The sequence below is a fragment of the Eucalyptus grandis genome, chromosome 7 (genome assembly GCF_016545825.1).
Source record: "Eucalyptus grandis isolate ANBG69807.140 chromosome 7, ASM1654582v1, whole genome shotgun sequence".
NCBI classification, from domain to species: domain Eukaryota; kingdom Viridiplantae; phylum Streptophyta; class Magnoliopsida; order Myrtales; family Myrtaceae; genus Eucalyptus; species Eucalyptus grandis.
In genome coordinates, this window is record NC_052618.1 from 7,345,428 (window position 1) to 7,356,278 (window position 10,851).

The 10,851-nt window shown below is 36.6% G+C and overlaps 1 long non-coding RNA gene across 3 annotated transcripts; it reads right to left on the bottom strand.

The window, feature by feature from the left end:
* Window positions 1-5,053: 5,053 nt before the first annotated feature.
* On the bottom strand, window positions 5,054-10,580 carry LOC104452561. 3 transcript variants are annotated; one of them, XR_726851.3, is made up of 3 exons: window positions 10,043-10,580; window positions 9,381-9,870; window positions 5,054-5,236 (listed from the first exon to the last, which is right to left on the bottom strand). It is a non-coding gene; the product is annotated as an uncharacterized LOC104452561 (long non-coding RNA). The 3 variants fall into 3 exon arrangements; XR_001988736.2 differs by lacking the exon at window positions 5,054-5,236 and adding an exon at window positions 5,914-6,200; XR_005552936.1 differs by lacking the exon at window positions 5,054-5,236 and having other exon boundaries at window positions 8,430-9,870.
* Between the last annotated feature and the right edge of the window lie 271 nt (window positions 10,581-10,851).

Genomic DNA, 10,851 nt, shown 5'->3' on the forward strand with positions numbered 1-10,851 from the left:
TGATGGGGACACCAGATCTCATGTACAAATCATAGTAGGAGGCCGTACTTTTCTCATCAGATAATAGGTCTTCTCCCTTTGGCATGTGATGTTCTTTCTAACTTTCTTTGTCTAGTTTGTGATAGCATTTACTACTTATCAGTAACCGTATTCGCCCCGGAAAAGTAAAGAGGAACCGCATCACTCTTTAAGCTACTGTACCTAAAAGTCAAGTATGTGTTAGCACGGCATCGGATGTTTGAGCCATTGAGACTATGTAGGCCTCTATGCACCGACTCTACTACAAGGTCATTGGCAGGAATTTTGTCTACTCATCAAGTTCTAGAATTTCTTCACAAAATTCTATTGCCATTTTGGATTCATTGATCAAACTTACGTGTTGAATTGAACCAAGGGTGGAATATCGATCAAATTCATCCCATCTGGAAAAATCATCTTCTGATCGTATGTGATAATCATTCGAGCATTAGAATTTTTACCCTACGCACAGTGGATTTGTTCCTTTGAAACTCAAAGTGGACCTTTGAAACAGCAAGATATACTATATCATGCTATAATGATGAAAGAAACGACGTTCTTTTTTATCTGGGACATGGAAATCAAAGAGACCATATGTGGAGTTGGTTCCGAATTTGAGTTTAAGAGTGGAGTGACTGTGTAAGTGTAGGCAGAGCTAGATGTTGTAATTGCTTTGTGACAGTTTTGGTCTCCAGACAACGTTTGGAAAAATGGAGATTCCTCACTGGTACATTACAGCATGATTCAGTACTAATCGAATCAGTGGATAACAAATTGATCTCATGATGTAGCATTGATTTGCATGAGCTGTTGATGCCTTTCTTAGGAAAAAATTTTCAATTTGTTGAAGCAGCTAAACGAATTGACATAACTCATGAAGGTCGCACTTCCTGTGATGATAGTTCTTGACAGTTCCGGCAGCTTGAGATTCTGACTTATATTTATCCAACTCCTGATTTGTTGAAGGATTGACAATTCACAGCGATTTTCTTATGAACTTGAGGAAAATATCAACCATAAATCATGTGATTCCTTAAGCCGAAGATTGAACATCATAACACTAGAAACAGTGGGCACATTTGCAGAGTTTCAGGATTTGGCATAAACTAAGTCCATATTCAATGATTTGAAGTTCATTTGCTCCCGAGATAATGTATTTTGATAGCTAGTACAGTTGCCAAATAGATGTCCAAAAGCTGTTTGTCATCGATTCAAATGTCTTTTCTCGTCATTCTTATGACAAAATCAAATTCGTTCGCCCTAATCATGAGACTGTTAGCCTTAGTTAATTAAATACAGAAGTATAGACAAGTATATTCATCCACATTACTTGGCGTTCTAAATTTGTACGTGGATCTTTGGTTTACTTTAAATTGTATTACTCAGTGAATGTTATTAACATAATTGAAGCAAGCACCTTGAAATATATCAATTTTTTTGAGTAATTTAGAAATGCAAAATTATGTTAATAACATGGTTGGATTAGTTGATAACTTGAAACAGCACTACTTAACTTGGATGCCTCTTAGTCAATAATAAACAGAAAAGTCTTAGTTTTCTTTTCACATAAAGGACCGGTAAATTTTAAAAAATTAAATTCTAATTCTCTATTGGGACTTTGGCTTTTCTTTTATTGTCGCCTATACCAACTTACAGTCAAATCAATAAAGTACATAAAAAAAAAAAAAAAAAATTGGAAGATTGTTCGAGACACATTAATTATAAAGAAATTGACATAATTAACAATATTTAGTTTTAATTATGAGCTATGCATGAGTACAATGGATCAATCATGTTCTTTCATATGAAAGATGAGAACTCACAGGATTTTGATACGTGATGCAACGACAAAAGGCTATTCCATTTCTGCCCAGCTTTCTTTACATATACTTGTGTTCATATTGATGCTATGCATGGATCTAGTTATGGGTATTTTGAGCACATAATTCAAAACATATGATTTTGTACATATTCATGCAAAGTAATTTTCGACACAAAACTGAAAAGAAAATATTGACATTAAGAAATTAAATGATTGTAGGAAGTAAGTGATGGAATAGTGAAAGGTGAAAGAAATTGTGTTCTTCTCGTTTTATCTGCCTTTGGTGTAATACAATATCCACCTCTATTATGTAATGAGTGAGCCTTTCTTGGTACAGATTAATTGAGCCTTTATGCACACATTGACAAAGAGGAGACAAAAATCTATTGTTAGATATTAGCAAAGAAAAAATAGATAATTAACTTATCAAATAAGATAACTGGAAGAGCAAAACATAAATGTTAGAATGCAAAAAAAGGAAAACGATAATAATCACTATCCTTTATTTACTAATCCATATATTTTTATATAAATGGGTGAATGGCAAAAAATGCACTAACAAATTCTTGAGATGAGGTCAAATTTTACGCTGATTGGGGCAAATTCAAGGATAACTAATTGAGTGGTGTGCTCATCTTAGGAGAAAATTATCCAATCAATCATAAATCTCTTATGCGGATTTCATGCGGTCATAAACTTATCAATTTTGCCAATATAGTTTTTAACCTTTTTACAAAACTTCAACTTAGTCCTTTCGATCAATTTTCATCACAATCTGATTATGTATGGCTGTCCTACATGGTACATCACCACATTAGCAATTTCCTGTAAAAATTAGCCGAAATGATTATATTGGAATTTTTACGCAAATATTTTAAGACTAAATGGAAAATTTGATAAATTTAGGATTGAATGGACAATTTTTGTCCCGTCTAAGGATTAGTTGTTGAGCTTTAAGCCTATATATCCAAAAATGAAAACTCAAGTTCAATAGACCAAATTTTTGTTTCCATCTAGCCATATGCCAAAACCAACAATATTTTCCGAACAAGAAGGGAGTGAGTTGTCATGCTTTAAGAATGCATAAGTCTGATTAGGTACTTTTTGTTTTTGAAATGTGTACCAATTTTGACATATGTCAAAGGGACACAATATTTAGTTAGTCATCAATACTACGTATGTTACAAAATTTAATTTCAAAATCTATAAGAAAACTAGACTAATTTCATATGGGAATTTCACATAAAATATCAAAAAATTGGGGCATACGAGTGAACATCGACATATAACACAATCATGTAATTGTAGAAGATCAGATAGAATTCGTTTTCCCTATAAGTGTAGACAAAACGCATCGGTCACAATAACATGTAGAGTATACTAACAAAAGGAGAGCGGATGGTATTTTCATTTTCCTCAAGTTTATTTTATTTTTCGTAGGAGGAAAATGAATTTAGGAAAATGAAAATATTGAGGTACTATGTCTAGACAAAAGGAGCTCTAGGGAGTTTATGAAGCGAGAGAGCTTCAAAAAATGCTTAACTTGAAGTTCCTTCATGTGAAGGATGTGGATTTTGATGGAGATTTTGAAGGATCACTTTCTGAATTAAGATGGCTTAAGTGGGAGAGATGTCCTGACTCTTCTGAGGCAATCAACGTTCATTTGGAAAAATTGGTCATGCTTGATTTATTATCCGATAATATTAGTGGAAACCATGCTAATAAAAATTGCAGAGGATGGATGTCAATCAAGGTAAAGATGAAAAAGGCTTTTTCTTTTGTTGCATTTGATGATAAATCAATTTATTTATTTCTAACTGGTAATCTTGAAACATGTTTCTTTCTTGTAGATGGAGAGGTTGAAAGTTCTCAATCTTTTGAGGTGCTTCAATTTATGGAGGATCCCTAATCTCTCCACATTTAAAAATTTAGAGATGCTAATCATCGAATGTTGTACTAAATTGAAGGAAATCGACCCTTCCATCCAAGATGTCAAGCACCTCATTTCCTTGAACTTGAGGAGCTGTACTAGTTTCGAGAAGTTGCCCAAACAATTGGGCGAACTAGAAAATTTGAAAGAATTTGTCGTGGACATGACTAATAATGAAATCCCTCCATGTATAGGATCTCTAAAGCATCTGAAGAGGCTTAGTGCCAGGTTTTGTTGGCCAGGAGATTCATCGTTATAGGGATACTACAAGTTGTAGAAAATCCCTTCTTCAATTGGGAAGTTGGGAGAGTTGGTTGAGCGGGATAATAAGGATTCCAAGTTACTACTAGAAAATTGCAAAGCCTCCAAGAGCTCGATGCCAACGGATGCTCTAACTTGGAAGGACAAACTCATGTTGATGAAGGTGGATTGTCTTCTCTAAAGACCCTTCGTTTAGGTGGAGCGAAAATTTCTAGCTTGCCGAAAAACTTAACATTAGAGAATTGATGTGCTGTTGAACATTTAACATATCTTAATTGGTCCATAACTCATTTTCTTAATCTTTTGAGTGAAGGCGGATCTAATTAAATATACCGACGGGCTTGGACTTGGGCTTCCTCTTAGTGATCTCCTCTAGTGAAGGTATCGGGCTTTTGTTACACATTTGCAATAGTATAACCTGTGAAAGAAAGACATTGTTACTTATGCAAATGAGAGGGGATCTCTCAATGAGACCGTCTCTTCTAACGAAAGCGAGGCAATGATACCTTGCCCATAAATTCCCACTTACAAGGGTTAAGTGTTTTGCCGTCACTTCATTTGTGAGAAAAGACAACATTGAGAGATCCAGCCGTGGTTTGTCAATTAAATGCCATTTAGATTTTACAAGCCAACTTCGTTCCAATCATCTAAGTTTGAGAAATTTTGCTACAAAGTTGTGCGTTTAATTTTGAATAGTTTACTCCTTAAACCGAGAATCTACTTTCTAAAACCTCTTCAATTTTGAAAGATTCAAGCACACCAGGTCATTTCAATTCAACATCTCAACATGTAAGTTTAATTTTGAAAAATTAGTTGACAAAAATGAGTTTAGACCCATAATTCGAAATTTTGAAAACCTAGTTGTTCTGTGGGGTCAGACAAGAAATATTAGCCTATGCCACCCATTATGGGCCTAAATCATATTAGGCGCTCAATTGATTTCCCTGGATTTTGCAAAAATGAAATTTCAATTCAACGTAAAGAGGTAAAGAGAGAAATCACACTTACAATAGGCGATGAGATTTTTTTAATCACATAGACATGCGGCTTGAACATCCTTATGTGAAATTTTATAAGCTTGATGTTCCTCGAGAAAAGTGACTAGACACATAGATTTCGCCAAGTCTTTATCTATATCGGCAGCTTCCATGATCAATGGTACATGATCTAACAAGTCTTCATGAGAAAGCTTGACATCATACCACCTGAGATATGGTAGGGAATCGATAAAACTAAATAAATAAATAAAAAACAAGTAGAACAGAAGGTCAACGTTCACTACAAATGTATCGATAGGCACATAAACTTGAAAGGTTTCGGGTTTAGCAAATGACGCCCCATGAATAGATAAGATGCCTATGGGGATTTCCTTGCAAAATGAAGACTATAGCAGTAACCAAGATAGTTGTAGTTTGGCGAAATGATTTCTTTGGATTGTCGACCTGTATCAATCCCTTATTCTTGAAAAAAGACAGATCTTGGGATGCACATAGGAGAGTTCATACTTCCACGCAATCACCTCCTTATATATGTGTTGAAGCCCATCATCTACCATCCACATAAGTGTACTTGAATTTGCAAGTCAACTAAAATATCATGGTTCAACCATAGGAGTGGCAAAACACAAAAAGAAAGAGGCTTGCCCTCATGATCAATAACATATTAGTCTATCACGCAATTTAATATTTCACCCTCTCCGTTAGAAGATTTCATTTGTTGATTTGATTCTTAACGCAAGTATTTCTCCCCATCATCACAAATTGCGCACATCGTATAACAAATTTCTTCCTCATTTCCTTCTGTAGGGTCAAACAATAAATAAGATGACAATCTGTCACGAGTTAATATTTCACCCTCTTCGTTTGAAGATTCCATTCGTTGATTTGATTCTTAGCGCAAGTACTTGTCGCCAGTCATTAAGAGAACTGAGTTGAAATATTGTACGGAGAGATCATGAGTAACTTTTAGATAAATCTCGCTCATGAAAATGCAAAATACATCTTAAACTCAACAACTTTCTATGTTGCCTCAAAACCAGCAGAGAATTGAGGGCCTCTGGAGGGCATATAAGCACTTGAAACACTATGAAAGCCCCTTCCTCAGAGAATTGCATGTTCCTATTACGTCTACGAGCATCTTCACTCCCATTATAAACCGCTACATCAATAACTGGCACCCAAAAAAAAAAAAAAACTACAAATTCCATGAATAAACTAAGGTAGAATGTAAAATGATAAGAAAAGGAAGACAATCATCACATTTGAATAATAAAACAAATGATGTGATATTCGAAATGTGTTCTTGGTCATCTACTAGAATAACATTATGGCTCTTCTTCCAATATTCGAACGGCTTATTAATGGGATATGCACGATTGTTCTTTGGGAAATAACATCCTTAAAGTTTGCTACAAAGGATTGACAACTGAATAGGAGTCATTTTTCTGAATTGACTTCAAAGAATTGTCTGCTTCATTGCATGGTCAAGTAGATGGGTTTCTAAAACTTGGCCATCACGTATGAGTTGCGAAAGAAAGACATTGTTACCTATGCAAAGGAGAAGGTATCTCTCGATGAGACCATCTCTTCTAATAAAAGCGAGGCAATGATACTTTGGCCCAGAATCCCCACTTACAAGGGCAAGTGTTCATTTGTAAGAAAGAACACAATTGAGAGATCCTTCCATGGTTTATCAATCGAACGCCCTTCAGATTTTACAAACTGACTTCGTTCCAATCATCTAATTTTGAGAAATTTTTCCACACACGCTTATGCCTTTAATTTGGAAAAGTTTATTCATTAAGACAAGAATCTACTTTTGGAACTCTTCAATTTTGAAAAAATCATGCACACAATGTAATTTCAATTCAACATCTCAAAATATAAGGTTAACTTTGAAAAATTAATTGACAAAAATGATTTATGACATAATTCAAAGTTCAGACAATCCACTTGTTCTATGAGGCTAGACAAGAAATATTGGCCTATGCCACTGGTAGGAATTTTCTCAATATTGGCTTAAATCATATTGGGCGCTGAATTGATTTCCATAGATTTTGCGAAAATGAAATTTCAATTCAAAGTAAACATGTAAAGAGAGAAATCATACTTACAATGGGTCATGAGATTTTTTATTTTTTTTTAAATCATGTAGACATGTGGATGTACTTGCAAGGTTTGACACCTAATGGGTAGGGTATTATAGGCTCAAGGTTTCCATTTCAACCTAATAGTAAGCCTTTCACCAATATCGCAAACTGCGGGTGGGTCAGACTTGTTTTTTTCGAGAAAATGTGCGGAATCGAGAATGATTATCCCATTGGTGTGAACTGCATATTGTCCATTCAATCCTTGACACCTCCTAAGTGTTCCGTGGGCATAGCCAGGTTTAGGCACAAGCTATGTGTGAAAATATGTAGTGCTAAGGCATATGTAAAGGCAAGTACAACAACTTCAATTTTATTCATATAAACATTCATTCTTTACACCAATTGTTAAGCAAACATGTCAATAAACAATCCACCCCTTATAATTCCCAACCTACACAAACATTTAACACAATGGTAGTAGACTTATCTCACCTTCGCGAATGTGCCGCCATGAAATCACATTAGTTAACTAACAATTAAGTTTGATTAGGCCTAAGTCCTTGAGTCCCCTTGAGTCCCTAGCGAAGTCATCAAATTATCGCGATCTATCCTCAGGAAGAGATAGGTTCAAAGATATATGTTCATAAAACAGTATAAGTGGGCATTCCATCAACATGCAGCTCGAACACATCATCTAGTTAGTGAACCACTCTTGGCCCATCGATCATGAATATAGGTTCTATCAAACCGACACCTCACATGACGTTGATCGTCTTAATCTATGTTCAAAAGAAGTCACCACTAGTCGTTGTTGAGGGTTGGCTAGAAACATTAATTAAGATGCGATAGTGTCATCTTGATACATGCACAACTGGAGATTTCAGACTTGGGGACTTAATTACACTAATTATACAACCAATGCCCTTTCGATACCTAAATTTGATAAGTGCTAATCAAAGTGTCAAGGTAGCTTATCAAAGATTTTAAGGTTCGTCTTGATCATTCTAAAAATGAAAAGAACAATTAATATATGAGAAATATGCAATCAAGTATAATCGTAATAACAAACACAAATAGCAACCTAGCGTGTCTAAAAAGAAAATGACATCCAAAAAATCCTATGGTAAAGCCCTAAAGGATTATTCAATTTTCAAGTTTTTGATTAAAGGATTTTCACAAATTCTAAGAGAAAACTACTCAAACTGATTTTTAAGCTTTTCCCAATTTTTTGAATTTTTTTGAATTTCCTAAAAAAATTTATGGATTTCACGAATTTTTCTAATTTTTTATGAATTTTTATTTTTTCCGAATTTTTTGATTTTCTATTATTTTTTAAAATATTCTTTAATCTGAGAAAAAGGACTATGGGCTGGGTCGAGAACCCGGTTCGGATAAGTGTCCGACCCATACCCTAATGGTCCAGGTAGAGTTTGAATTCAGGCTGGCCCTAATGACCAGCCCAAACATATCAAATGGGCCCATTCGCCTCTAAGCCTGCGGCCTCCGATTTATCTCTTTTTTATTATACTTGGCCCAATCACTAGCCCGCGATCTCCAACCTGGCCAACTAGATCCGACCCATTGGCCTGGTTTGACCCCTTTTATATTATAACTGAATTTTTATTGTTTATCTTTTATTTTTATTTTTAAAAAATTTCTTGCATTTTTTTTTATTATTATTCTTTTTCTGCACCTTCAAAATCCCCATCCACACCGACCGGCTTCGAACACTAATTGGCCGGTGATTACTAACTAGCTCCGGCAATGGGATTTTCACACTATAAAGATATGTATCACAAAAATCTAATAAAACTAGCATAGAGATCACTCAAATGCATATTAAACCAAGAAGGATTGACTGACAATGGCGGCCACTAACCGCCGGCTTCACCGGCGTGGAATAGATTTTCTGGCGAGGAGGCGTTCGTCCATGGCCCACTCAGTAACGTGAATATGCCATAAAAACAAAGGAAAACGCAGCATTACCTTCTATTCGGTTGATCAATGAAGTGAGCATAAACCAAAATCGGAGCGAATCACAGAAAATCCACTTCGGAATCTCACCTAGGCATCTTATCGGACATGTGACGTGCGACTTAAAACATGAATTCTACGCTAGGTTCCAGAGCAATTCTCAACTTGGCAATGATATATCACACTCCAAATCATCATCATACGCCACAAATCGGCTCCAGCATCACACGATTCGCCCAAAACATGAATTATATGCTAGAAAGAAGCAGGGCATTCTTGAGGCCTACCTGGTTCAAGAGCTTGCCGTGACCAACGACGACAGGCGAGTTGGCTTCCTCAGATGGTCGAGGGTGATTCAGCCGAACCACCGGCGAATGGAAAGAAATTCACCCTCGATCTCTCTCTTTTTTCTATCTCATTGCGTCCCGGTCGCTTCCTTACGCTCACAGCGAGAGCGTGCGAAAGGCAGAGAAGAAACCGCAAAGTGGCCACGCCCCTGCTGCTTCGGGTGGGTCAATAATGAAAAAATTCAAATGAAGGGAATGGGGTGGGTTTGAGGGAAAAGAAAAGGATTGGGTCCAAAAAGAAATAAAAAGAATGGGCTAGACAAACCAATCCACTTGATTTTAGAAACAATACCGAGAGATCCGGACACCGAGGGATACCCGGCTACTCGGTCAACTGATTTTCCATCGAGTGAATCTCTGTGGAACTCTGCCGTTGCTTGACCTCCGGAGGCTCCAGGAGTGCTAAACCCCGCACATGAGGACCGGTCTTCTATATTCATCAAAGTAAGTACCCAACGAGTTAATAGATTCATTGATTCTTATTCTCCACGACGAGGAATGAAGTCAAACAACAGATAAGATTCTAGCCCAAAATCCCCAAAATCCCCAAAATCAAGAAAGGGCAAGACGTTGAAATCGAACGCTCGAACAGACAGACCAACTTGAAGCCAGATCTAAATCGAAGATCTGCATCGGAAAAGATGCTGCCTTCCATTGGCTGCTTCTGACGTTCCCCGTGATGGGGAAGAAGGAGCAAACGGTGTGGAGCTCTCGTCAATGGCCACTCTGGCGAGACGCCTGCTTGCGAGAATCGGAGTCTCAAGAGCTGAACCAACTCGCCAATTGCCACCTTGACGTGCGACGGTAGTGTTCCGGCAAGACGCCGGACAAACTCGTCGTCAGGCTGCTCTCCCTCGCGAGCGCTCAGATTGAGAGAGAATTGAAGAGCGCGACCCAAGAAGAAGAAATTGATTCGGAGACAGAATGAAAAGGCGTAAAAAATAATTTTTCAAACTTTAGCGTAGAATCACAAAATTATTGCAATTTCGATCCCGTGGTTTAGACTAAATTGCATGAGTGGCCACCTAGTTTCCTAATTTGGCTTTTGGATGAAATTGGTCGAAGATTTGGGACAAGATTGGTTCAAATCAATTAGAATTCAAGATTGATTTAAGATTATTTCATTATTTTTCCTTACACAATCAAAAGTGGATATGAGATCCGGCGTAAAGTTTGAAAAGAGAAGAGATGGACCGAGTCAAATTAGAGATAAAGCAATAGAGGATGGGCTGGGCTTTACGCAGTCTTTCAAGGGATTTAATTTTGTATTCATAAGACAGAAAAACCTAAAAATACCTGCTTGGGATTGCTTAACTGCGATACGATGTTAAAGAAATATAATACGACGTGTATTATTTAATGATAACAAAAAAATACAAGAAATATACTTCAAATAGAGTCGACTAAGCAA